Here is a 13,486-nt window from a genome sequence, read left to right as displayed (position 1 = left end):
AGTGTCATTTTAAAAACCAGTTCGCTTAACTCAACAAAAAATTGGGTATTGTTTCTGCTGAACAAGTATGAACCAGCTGAATCCCACCACTGAATTACATCCTGAGCAGGTATAAGAAAAATGCCATTGCCTCATCTGTGCAGTAACCTCCCAGGCTTCTGTTACATATTCAGAGTGTTTGAATTTTTGTCAGTAATGATACACGTGAGAAAACAAACAAAATGTCATACAGCACATGGTGTCCTTCCAAGTGTCGTGTCATACACAGCTTGCAAAGTAAGCCCAGTCATACATGTGTGTACCTTTCAGTCCCTTCCACTAATTATTCATTAAGCTTATTTCCCAACCGATTTCTCATTTCCATAACCTATTTTCCTTTTCACCTCTCTACTTCTCTGCTCTAGTTTTTAACTTTTTTCCTTTCCTAGTCTCTAATGCAAAAGAACATTATGTCCCTTGATAGCACATTTTTTATATTCAGGTTAATATTATTAGACAAAACCATTTCTCTGTACCACCATTGGTCCCTGAAGCAATCCTGAAATAGCAATCCATTTAAAGCAAAATGGCAATCTAGATGCAAAGGAACACATCCCTCAGTTATAAAAGGCGTACATATTTTATTGTATTTTCTATTCATGTTATTCATTGAGAGGCTATGGAGCTCTAACTTGAGTGTATTTATAATGTCAGAAAATATGTAACCAAAAAAGTAATCTCTTCCTTTTCATTTATGGTAAATTAAGTACTTGAGGAAGGTTACAACCTTAGACAGCGCATCTTATTCTCAGGTAAAAGTCTCCAACTTAACATTAGCTGTGGGATCATAAGCAATGTTGCCAACTTCCCTAAGCCTCTGTTTCCTCATCTGTGAAGTGGTAATAATAAAGCACCTACTTAGTGTCACTGAAAAAGTAAATAAAATAATACACAGTTCTTTGAATATGAAGAATTCATTAGTTGTTATTGTTATCACCATTATTATTATCATATATAGTACATTAGTATTATCATAATGAGTTCTTGACCAATTGGCGAACAAATGTCTATGGAGTCTAGTCAGTGTTCAAAATACAGTTAGAAAAAAGGTGATCAGAAAGCCGGTATGTGGGGGCCAGGAGAGAGAACTATGCTCTTTAGGTTTTCCCAGTTTAAATAGAAAACACAAGATGAATGCTTGATTCTGCCCCATTATTTATCAATTTATTGCATTAAATTTTGTTGATAAATCACTTAAGTCTATTTTAATTGATTGTCTCCATTTTATTCTATTGATTCTTGTATGTTAGAAAACTGAGTCATTTCATCTTTAGAGAAATGACTATAAAGAAATCACTTTCCCTCAGTCTAAATTTTGCTAATTATATCAAAATTTTGCTAGTTAGTAGATTTCTGTGTTCTCTATTTTCCTTGCCAAGTTGTTAGATCTAAGGCTTGATCAGACTCAGATTAGATGTTTTGCAAGATTTTTCTATGGATGATGTATTGTTCTATCAGGAGGCACACTGTCTATTTTTTGGTTTTATAAGCTGCCATTGATGCATAGTGTTATGATTCCAAATGGAGATTGAGGGAGGTAAGAGGCAGTAGTAATACTGCAATACTATCATCTTTTCATTGATTTCCTAGAATATTTCAATAAAGAGAAATTTTTCTTCATCTACCTCTTTGTTACCCAACAGGATAGTATAAGAAAGGCAGATTGAATGCTTAATCTCTTCCTCTTCTCTTATTTTTTACCAGTTTTACAAATAATGAGTTTGTTTCTTAGTGTTTTGGAACCAATACATTTTTTAGTGGTGATTTTTGTTTTTGGTATTATTAAGAACAGATTGATTTAAACATACTTGTACTAAGTCATTGAAATTTGCATTTTTATTGATGATCAAATTGTTTCATCATTTTGTGATAAAGTTGATTTTATTGTGATGCATGGATACTTGCCCAGTAACTGAAAGAATAATCAGTGGGAAAAAATCAGTAAATATAAAATGTTTTTAAAACACCAGCAGCTACTGCCTGACCAGGCTGTGGCGCAGTGGATTGAGCATCAGACTGGGATGCGGAGGACCCAGGTTCAAGACCCCAAGGTCACTAGCTTGAGCACGTGCTCATCTGGTTTGAGCAAAAGCTCACCAGCTTAGACTCAAGGTTGCTGGCTTGAGCAAGAAGTTACTTGGTCTGCTGTGGCCCAATGGTCAAGGCACATATGAGAAAGCAAACAATGAACAACTAAGGTGCTACAACAAAAAACTAATGATTGATACTTCTCATCTCTCTCCGTTCCTGTCTGTCTGTCCCTATCTATCCCTCTCTCTGACTCTCTCTCTGTCTCAGTAAAATATATATATATATATTCAATAGATTCAACACAATTCCTATTAAGATACTAATTGCATATTTCACAGAATTAGAACAAATATTTTAAAGGTTTATATGGAACCACAAAGACCACAAATAGCCACAGCAGTCTCAAGAAAGAAGAATACAGCTGGAGGTATCATCCTACCTAATATCAAACTATACTACAAGGCCACAGTAATCAAAACAGATGATACTGGCCTAAAAACAGAGATCTAGATTAATGGAACAGAATAGAGAGGCCAGAAATAAATCAATGCCTTTGTAATCAATTAATATTTAACAGAAGAGGCAAAAACATACAATGGGGTAAAGACAGTCTACTCAAAAAGTGGTGCTGGGAAAATTGGAAGATACATGTAAAAAGCGAAACCAGACCACCTTCTTAGACCATATGCAAAAATAAGCTAAAAATCAATTAAAGATTTAAATATTAGACTCAAACCTATAAAAATCCTAGAAGAAAACGTAGGCAGTAAAATCTCAAACATTTCTCTCAGTAATATTTTTTCTGATGTATTTCATGGGGAAGGGAAACAAACAAAGTAAACAAATGGAACCACATCAAACTAAAAAGGTTTTGCACAGCAAAAGAAACCATCAACAAAATGGAAAGACAACACACTGAATGGGAGAACATATCCTTTGATACAGCTGACAAAAGGTAAATATTCAAAGTTTATAAAGAACTTATAAAACTCATTACAAACAAAATAATCGAATTAAAAAATCGGCAAAGGTCTTGAATAAACACTTCTCCAAAGAGGACATACAGATGGCCAAAACACATATGAAATGATGTTCAATGTCACTAATCATCAGAGAAATGCAAATTAAAACCACAATGAGATATCTCTTCACACCTGTTGGAATGACTACCATCAATAAATCAATAGACAACAAATGCTGGCGAGGATGTGGAGAAAAGGGAACCTTTATGCACTGTTGGTAGGAATGCAGATTAGTGCACTGTGAAAAGCAGTATAGAGTTGTCTCAAAAATTAAAAATGAAACTATCTTATGATCCAGTGGTTCCACTTCTGTGAATATATCCAAAGAAATTTGAAACACTAATTTGAAAGAATATATGCACTCCTATGTTCATTGCAGCATATTTACAATAGCCAACAGTTGAAAGCAGACTAAGTGTCCATCAGTAGAGGAGTAAATAAAAAAGCTGTGGTGCATTTACACTACTGAATACTACATAGCCATAAAAAGAAGGAAATCTTCCTTTTATGAAAACATGGATGGACCTGGAGAGCATTATGCTAAGTGAAATGAGCCAGTCAGAGAAAGACAAGTACAATATGATTGCACTCAATGGGGAATCTAATAAATAAAATGAACTAACAAGCAAAATAGAGACAAACTCATGGATAGAGAGCTGGCTGACAGTGGGGAGGAGAGAAAGGGGGAGTTATGGGGGGAGGAATTGATAAAAAAAACTCATGGATACAGACAACAGTGTGGTGATTGCTGGGGGGGAGGCAGTGGAGGTGGTAGAGGTGGGTAAAGGCAGGATAAATGATGGGAAGAGATTTGACTTGAGGTGGTGAACACACAGTACAGGGTACAGACTGTGAAATTCTGTTGTGGAATTGTGCACCTGAAACTTGTATAATTTTGTTAACAAGTGTCACCCCAATAAACTATAAAAAAGAAATTAAAAAAATGACTAATAGAGTTTTCATAGTTGTATATAAAAAGCATTTCTGAAACAACTATAAAATGTGGGTTTTTTTCTAGTACAATTGGAATTGTTCCATCTTTTTCTGGTGGAATCCTTCTTAGCTTGATTTCTGAATCATTTCAACATGACCTTAGTAGAGTTTGAAAGCTTTCTTACTAATTTGCATGGTAAAATGTTCCAAACTCATCTGGAACATTACCTGTCTTAAGCACTTTGGTTTATTTTACTGGGAAATGGCATCTCAAAGCCAAAATCTGAATGCCAGGGCATTTATTGGTCTTTGCTTAGTTATGGTGTTTAGGCTTTTTTGTTAGACTAAATCAAGTTTCTGCACCCAATTCTACCATGAGGCAGGGGTTTTCCCTCACATCCGAGAAGGAATTCTCAGACACCAGCTATGTCTGTTATAATTCAGCTTAATTCTAACACTATCTACCCAGAGGGAGCATCAGATTCCATAGATTAAGGGTTCAGTCCTACAAGACTATACCCCTTCACACCCACACATACACTAAGCTTTTGACTGACATATTACTGTTTGGAGGTTCCAGTAATCCCCTCCTCAGGTTCAATTAATTTGTTAGAGTGGCTCCCACAACTTAGAGAAACATGTTACTGACTAAATCACTGGTTTATTATAAAAGGATATAAATCAGAAATAGGAAGATGAAAGAAATGTATAAGGCAAGTATGGGGTAAGGGCACAGAGCCAATCTCCAAGGGTTCACCAACCCAGAAATTCTCTAACCTTGTCCTTTCCTAGCTTTATGGAAGTTTTTATTCACAGACTTGGTTTGTTAAATAATCAGCCATTGGCAATTGATTTAGCCTTTATTTCTTCTCTCTCCCCTGAGGTCACAGGGATGGGACTGAAAGTTTAAATCCTCTAGTCACAAGGTTAGTTCTCCTGGCAATCAGTCCTACCTTTAGGTGAAGTCCAAATGTCACCTCATTATAACATAACAAATGACACCTTTATTGCTCTCATCACTTGGAAATGACAAGGGTTGTAGGAGCTGTGCCAAGAACAGTGGACAAAGACCAAGTATAGTTTTTTATTACAAATTACAATATCACTAAGCTACAATTTATTTTTAAGACAAATTATAACAAGATTTCTACTGTTGTGGACTGAATGTTTGTGTCCCCCCAAATTCATATGTTGAGACCTTAACCCCTAATCTGATAATATTAGGGAGTGGAGTTTTGGGGAGGTTGTTGTGGTCCAGCCACAACAAGTATATATCAGGGTCCCAAACGGGAAAAGGTATGGAATTGAAATAAATGATAGACAGGGACTTAAAGATATATATATATATAATATATATATATATAATATATATATGGATTCAGGAGGATGCCACAGCAAACAATCTCTACTGTTCCTTAGTCATAACGAGCCTGCTCCCAGAAACACATCCACTTTTATTCATAGAAAAAAATATGGTCCATCAGCAATTCAATTAAGTTTCCAAGGCAACTCAAAGACAACCCCCACCATACCATCCAAATCTACTTTACACTAATAAGAAACTAGCTTCAAGCCTCCTCCAGAGAACATAGGTGAGACAAATGAGAATCAGGTGTAGCTCTCTGTTAACTAGGCAAATGAGGTGGGTTTTGGGCCCAGCACCTCTGTCCAGATTGCAAAAATACCCTGTTTATTTATTTGGTCCCCAACATATTCCCCTTTTTATTTATTTTTTTAAGCCAGTTCGTGTGCTGTGATTCATACTAATCTAAATTCTAATATTCCAATTCATAGGCAGACCGGAAAACAATAAAATAAACAATAAAATTGAAATAGCCAATACTAACTGATACTATAACAAGTGTCCTAATACAAGTAAGTGATTAGATTATCAAGCAAAGTCTTAACTAATACAGCAGGATCTATAATAAAATTTTTATAGTCTAAAATGTTCTTAACATGTTAATGTAATTTCACCAAGTCCATGTTGACACCATCATCACTTCATATTATTTCTAAATGTAACCCAACCCCACTTCAGTCTGAGAACTCTCCCAAGGAGCAGGAGTCACACACATTCAGGAAGTGTCCACAAGGCACTGCAGTTGTGGTCACATTTCTACACTTTGCAGGTAGAGTCCAAGTCCCAGTGACCACTGCTTCTAGCTGATAATGATTGAGATGGACTGGTAAAGCCATCTGCAGTACATATGGAGATGAAGATTTCGTTTTCTTTAAACTGGAGAGATGAACACAGGGTGCCTTTCCCCGAAGCTCTGCAGCTGTGGCATGGTGAAGAGAACCTTGGGATAAACTATGCTGGGTGGAAGAGGTAAATTTATCTAAATTAGAAGCTGTTTCCAGCCTAAAATAGGCATAGGGCATTAAGGCAGGAGAAATAAAGGAAACACTATATCAGAAAATAAAGACTATCAATACCCACAGAGATCTTTGAGGGATGGATAAAAATCCAAATATTCAGGCAAGGCATAGTAAGTGGCCCTCATGTCCACAAGAAACGAGATCAGTTTACCTGATAATTGGAAGAAATACCTTAGGCACGGTCCATGGTGACGTGAGAAGGGGCCGACAGCCCTGGGCACCTTTAGCCTTCAGTGGCAAGTCCCAGCAGACTGGGCAAGGTTAGGTCACAGGTGGCTGGAGCAGGGCTGGAAGAGACTGAACTCTCCCTTAAAGGAATGAAGGGGCAGCTTAACTTCCAGTGTCCCTTTTTTTTTTCCACAGCAAAGGTATGTGCCTGGTAGAGGTAGAGAAGCCTGGCAGGCTTTAGCTCAATGACCTTCCTTTCTACTCTTGAAACAGGGCTCTGATGAGTCCTATGAGGCTCCTTTGGGGCATTGGAGCCTTTAAGGGTGTATGCCAAGAGCTGGTATTTTTCTTGATCTCTTTTGGGCTTTGTCTGCCTTTTCTTTTCCTCTTGGTCATTACAGACCCTAAAAGCCATGCTCAGAAGATCTTGCTGAGGGTTTGGAGAGTCCACATCCACCTATATAAACTTTTTCTGTATATCTGAAACTATTTAGAAAAAGACAATACAGTGTTACTAGCTGGATCAAATAAAAGAGGGTAGAAGTTTGCAAAAGAAAGAGGTTTGGCATCTCCTGTACATCAGTGTTCAAAAGAAATTCTTCAAAGTAAATAGATTTGCAGGAGTTCCAGGACATGACTCCCCCCCTTTTTAAATATTATATATAATTTACAATTGACCCCTAAGCATTTGTTGAGTACACTCCACACACCTTGACCTCAAAAACTGCAAGAAACACCCATCTCAATGCCAACCTCCAACAAAATACAGCAAATGTACTTTCAAGCAGCATTCCCACATCCATCAAAACATTTCTACCCAATCAATCAACAGGCAATTTAAAGAGTAAAAAAAAAAAAAAATTTACACCTTTGTTAAGCAAATCCACCCTGCTTCAAGCTTTGCAGCTGCAGCAACTTTAACTTGGAGCAGTTTGGCCAAATTAGGAAGTCTTTAGGATCTACATTTCATTTTATCCAAATTTCAATGAGTGTACTTTACTTGTTTCAATTAATTTTCAGAGCCAGCATTTCCAATTTTTGCATGCATAAACTTAATTCAGGCCTTGAAGACAGACACATTTAGACATTAAACAAAGACTTCACATATAATTACACAAATAAAGAGTGAAACCCAGGATTTTAGAGATTAGAATGTGGCCTGCTTGATCTTAAGTAGGGCTATTTTTTAATAGGAACATGGTAAGGATAAATACCAAACAGAAATTTCTCTTGAAAAATCTCAAGTTGGCCGTATGAGATCTTTGTTTAGGCACATCCAAACAGGCTCCGCCTTCACCCTCTTTCCAGGCTTGGAACAGGAAAAAAATAAAATGATCTAGAACATTAAAGAAAATTAGATAATAATACAACTTTAAAAAGCATACCAGTCTTCTAATTATTCTCAACAGAAAAAGGGATGAAAGCATAGTAAAATAAGTCTTATTCAATTGTTCTTGGAAAGTGAGCCTCTCATTCAGAAACATGGTGTCTCTCCAATTGTTCAGGAATCCACCAAGGAGCTTCAGCAGACCTAGGAAAAACACACACATATTCTCGGCTCCATAAGAGAACAAGGTCAGGCCCTTGCCAGATTCCTGTGAGCGTGTCCCTCCATCGCACTTCAGGGAAGGCTTTCCTTGTAGGATTCCAGAGTCTCTCAGCTGCTGAATGACCTTGTACATCAGTATTCAAAAAATTTAAAGTGAAAAGAGCATGAGAAAGAAGATTTGCAGGAGTTCAAGGGTATAATTCCTCTTTTTTTATTTTTTCTAATTGATTTTTTTTTTTTATCTTTCTGAAGCTGGAAATGGGGAGGCAGTCAGACAGATTCCCGCATGCGCCCAACCGGGATTCACCCAGCACGCTTACCAGGGAAGCGATGCTCTGCCCATCCAGGGCGTCGCTCTGTTGTGACCAGAGCCACTCTAGCACCTGAGGCAAAGGCCACAGAGCTATCCCCAGTGCCCAGGCCATCTTTGCTCCAATGGAGCCTCAGCTTTGGGAGGGGAAGAGAGAGACAGAGAGGAAGGAGAAGGGGAGGGGTGGAGAAGCAGAAGGGCGCTTCTCCTGTGTGCCCTGGCCGGGAATCGAACCCGGGACTTCCGCACGCCAGGCCGATGCTCTACCACTGAGCCAAATGGCCATGGCCATCTAATTGATTTTTAAGTGTTTGATGTGCATGCTCTATAATGCCTTGACCCTGGGGATTGTAAGGAATTCCCGTCTTTAGGTCAATTCTAAAAGTCTGACAAAATGTAGTAAATGCTTTTTCTACATATGCAGGAGCATTGTCAGTTTTAATAATTTTAGGAAGTTTAATAATAGAAAATGCATAAAAACAATGAGCTATAACATGCTTAGCAGCCTCTCCTGTTCTGGCAGAGGCTACTATAAATCCAGAATAAGTATCCACTGTAACATGGACAAAGAGCTGTTTGCCAAATGAAGGTATATGAGTAACATCCATTTGTCAAAATTGTCCTGGTAGGAGTCCTCGGGGGTTAACTCCAAACAAAGGGACAGATTGTAGTATAGAACACCTTGGACAGGATTTAACAATCTGTTGTGCTGCTTCCTGAGAAAGTTGAAACTGTTTATGCAGGGCTCCAGTGTTCTGGGGATGAATAGTATGAGACTGAATTGCTTGATCCGTCATGGTTGTTCTAATAATTTTCTTTTGGGTAGCTTGATCAACAAGGGCATTCTCTTGTGCTAAAGCTCCAGGGAACATGGAGTGAGCTTGAATATGTCCTATAAAACATGGAGCTCTATGTTGATGTACAAGTCTTTAAAAAAGGAGAAATTGTTGAAATAGTTCCTCATCAGCAGTTGTTCCTAAGACAGCAGTCTCTATAATGAAAACAACCATAAGTAAATATTTGCTGTCTGTATACAGATTAAAGGAGGAACAAGGCAAATGCTGAAAAGCCATGATAAGGCATGTAATTCTACTCTTTGAGCTGATTTTAAGGCAACTGTTTCAGTATAAACTTGTCCATCAATTATTAAGCCTGCTATTCCTGAGCTGGACCCATCAGTAAAGACTATAGGTTCTTCAGGAATGGGCTCATTAACAATTGTCTTAGGAAAAACAAATGTAGTAATTAATGAAAATTGAACTATTTTATCAGCTGGGTAGTGAGAATCAATTTGGCCTGTAAAATTTGCAAAAGCAATTTGCCATTTTGTGGAAGTTTCCCAGAGCCATTGTTGTTGATCCTTTGAAAAAAGAACAACAATAATTAATTTGAGGCTCATAACCTATAAGCTGTAATAGTCGCCTATGCCCCTTGATAATCAAGGAGGCGACAAGATCAAAATACGGAGATAAAACTTTCTTAGGAGTAACAGCTAAATGAATCCATTCAATAGGACCTGAAGCTTTCCACAATAGTCCCATTGGAGTATAATTTGAGGGACAAATTAGTAAGGCAATTGATTCTTCAGGATTTATGCATTTTAGCTGTGCTTGTTGCAAGGCTTTTTCTACAAGCTTTAAAGCTTGTTGTCCCACAGCTGTAAGTAGTCGAGGAGAAGCTGGTTCAGCTGAACCTCTAAGAATATCAAAAAGTGGCTTCAGTTCCCCAGTAGTTAATTTCAAGGAAGCTCTAAGCCAATTAATATCTCCTAATAATTTCTGAAAATAAAGTTTTCAAATGATCTGTTCTGATTTCTAATTTTTGTGGACGAATTTGTTGTTCCTCAATAATTTGCCCTAAATAAGAAAAAGACAAAGATAGTTGTACATTTTCAGGGGCTATATAAAGTCCTGATTCTTTCAAAGAATGTTTTAATTGTTGCAAAATAGTCAGCACAGTATCTTTATCTGGATGAGCAATAAGAATATCATCCATAAAATGAATTATGTATACCTTAGGGTGCTGCCTTCATACTGGAGAGATAGCTTGAGCAACATATTTTTGGCACAAGGTAGGACTGTTAGCCATACCTTGAGGCAAAACTCTCCACTGGTATCGCTCCATGGGAGCCTGGAATTTAAGTAAAGAAACACTGAATGCAAAATGCTTGCAATCATGAGGGCTTAAAGGAATAGTATAAAAGCAATCTTTCAAATCAATAATTATAAGGTGATAATTCCATGGAATGGCAGTAGGAGAAGGGAGTCCTAGCTGGAGAGGAACCATAATTTCCATAGTTTTATTTATTGCTCTCAAATCTTTTAATAGCCTCCAGTTTCCTGATTTCTTTTTCATTACAAATATAGGTGTATTCCATGGGCTATTAGAAAGTTCAATGTGCCCAAGCTGTAACTGCTCTTGTACCAATTGAGCAGCTGTCTTAAGTTTCTCCAGAGAAAGGGGCCATTGATCTACCCATACAGGATTATCTGATTTCCAAATAACTGGGTCTGCACAATGCATTATTGGGGTAGCAGGAGCTACCAAGGCCCCTATGCTAAATTTTGATACCCTAATCCACTCCTTCTGGTATTAGGTGCCACTTCTATGGAGGTGAGAATTCCTTGCTGTTCTTTCCCTAATCCCTTAGTGCAGTGTTTCCCAACCTTTTTTGTGCCATGCCCCACCTTAACCTTTCTAAAATTTTTATGTCCCCCCCTATGTAACATACATAATTTTTAACATTAAAAAATTGATTTGTTCACTTAATATACACAAATGATAGGTTCTAGGAAGAAATCACTATGAAATTGTTAACAAAACACAGTAAGTAAAATTTCAAAACATATAATGAAAAACAGAAATTTAAATTCCAAATAATTTTAATACAAATTTTTCTATATTAGTTTATTATTTTAATTTAGTGTGATCCTTGCACTTGATGCTTGCTGCACAGAGATTTTATATTAGGTTCCAATTTGGTTAGCTTTAGTCTCAGGTCTCCACGTTGTGTTATATCCAGCTGATTTCTTTTTTTTAACCAGTAAATCATTTACAGCACTAAATCCACATTCAGCTAAAAATGAAGATGGAAATGGTAGCAATAGTTTTCTTGCACATTTGGTTGAATTTGGGTATTTGATTTCTGTTTTTCACAAAGCCATGCCATCGCTCCTTTGATATTAAATAAAGCTTTAACTGACTCATCATTTTGCAATTCTGCGAGTTCTTCTTGATACTGCATATTTGATATATCAGACAAATCCACTAACATTGGCTGCATCATCCATGTTGGGAAATCAATTTGTTTTAAATCAGAAAATCTTTCTTTTAAATCAGCCGATAGAATATTCAAATGATTGACAATAACAAGTAAAGCGGTATCAGTTACTTCACATTTTTGGAGCCAATGAAACTGTTTAAAGTTTTTGTTGTTAATATGTTTCTGACATAACTCAATATTGGTAATGAAACCAAATATCTTTGCTTTTGCATTGACAAGAGTTTTATTTGTTCCTTGAAGTTGCTTATTTAATATATTTAGTTTTTCAAAGATATCGGCTAAATAACTCACAAATGCTTTACCATCTATTGTTAACAGATACTTCATTTCAGGTTTGTCGCTTAAAAAAATCACTAAGAGTATCAAACAGTTCCATAAATCTTTTCAAACAATTTCCTTTAGATAGCCATCTTACTTCAGTATGAAGTAAAAGTCTCACATGGTCTTCATTTTGTTCTTCACAAAATAGCTTGAAAAGACACTCACATTTGGCACTAGCTTTAATAGCATTAACACACTTTATTACTGTATGTAATACTTCATTCAGAACAGGCGAGATGTTTTTAGCTACCAAGTTTTCCCTATGAATAACACAATGCACAAGAATCATTTCTGGATTCGCATCTTTTATCAATTTTAAGCAGCCATTTTTCTTGCCCATCATATTGGGAGCACCATCTGCAGCACAAGATGTTATATTTTTCATTGGTATATCATTGACATCTAAGTAGTTTTTTAGCTTATTGTATATATCTTTAGAGGTAGTGGTGCTTTCTAATCTTTTACAGAACAACCTTTCTTCAGCAAAATGTCCTTTATCAATATATCTTACGTAAGTTATCAATACTGCCTCACTGTCTCTCAAAGTTGATTCATCCATTTGCAAGGAGAATTTTCTTGTTTTCAGCTTTTCAATAAGTTGTTTTTCAATATCCTCACTCATTTCGTCTATTCTTCTGCTAACAGTATTGTCACTGAGTGGCATAGCTTTTACATCTTTGTCATCTTTTTCAAGAACCATTTTAAGAAATGCTGATATCGACGGTTTTATTAAATTCTCTCCTATAGTGTGATTTTCTCCAGTTTTAGCGATGAATAAAGAAATTTGATAACTAGCCTCAAGAACACGATTATTAGTTGAAGTATGAGCAGTAAATAGAGACTTTAATGTTGTTCTTTTTTCAAAATTTTTCTTTAAAGTTTTAAAGTAACTCAAATCTGAATTAATACGAGCACTAAGTTTCGCCTTCAAATGCGCCTCAAGACGACCTCATTTCATTGATTCGTTGGTCAAGCATTGCTGGCATAAAAGACAAAAAGGAATCTGCTCATCATGAACCGTGGGTATGAACCCAAATTTTAAATATTCCTCCGAATATTGACGAGTTTTTTTCTTGCTTGCACCACTCATTTTACTATGGGCTATAAGAAATAAAAATAAGATCAATTAAAAACTAATATTAAAATATGTGTTAAAATATATTCAATGTGACATAGAGTAAACGTATACTAAAAATTCATATTTATTTAAATGTATATAACACATTTACTACACTACCACCGCAAATCAAAAGGTATCTATATTTTTTCCACTTGACAAAATTTTCTGGAAAGTTATGCTTCTAAAATTAAAATTGTGCATGCACTATTATAGCCCCAATAATATTTATAAAATATTAGTGCTTTTTAGCCCCAATGCAAGAAGTACTTAATAAAGAGTTTAATATTGATAAAAATAAAATCAAATACTTACCAATTATATCTATACA

The sequence above is a fragment of the Saccopteryx bilineata genome, chromosome 2 (assembly GCF_036850765.1).
Source record: "Saccopteryx bilineata isolate mSacBil1 chromosome 2, mSacBil1_pri_phased_curated, whole genome shotgun sequence".
NCBI classification, from domain to species: domain Eukaryota; kingdom Metazoa; phylum Chordata; class Mammalia; order Chiroptera; family Emballonuridae; genus Saccopteryx; species Saccopteryx bilineata.
The sequence above is the reverse complement of the archived record's forward strand: the minus strand, read 5'-3'. Positions refer to the sequence as shown.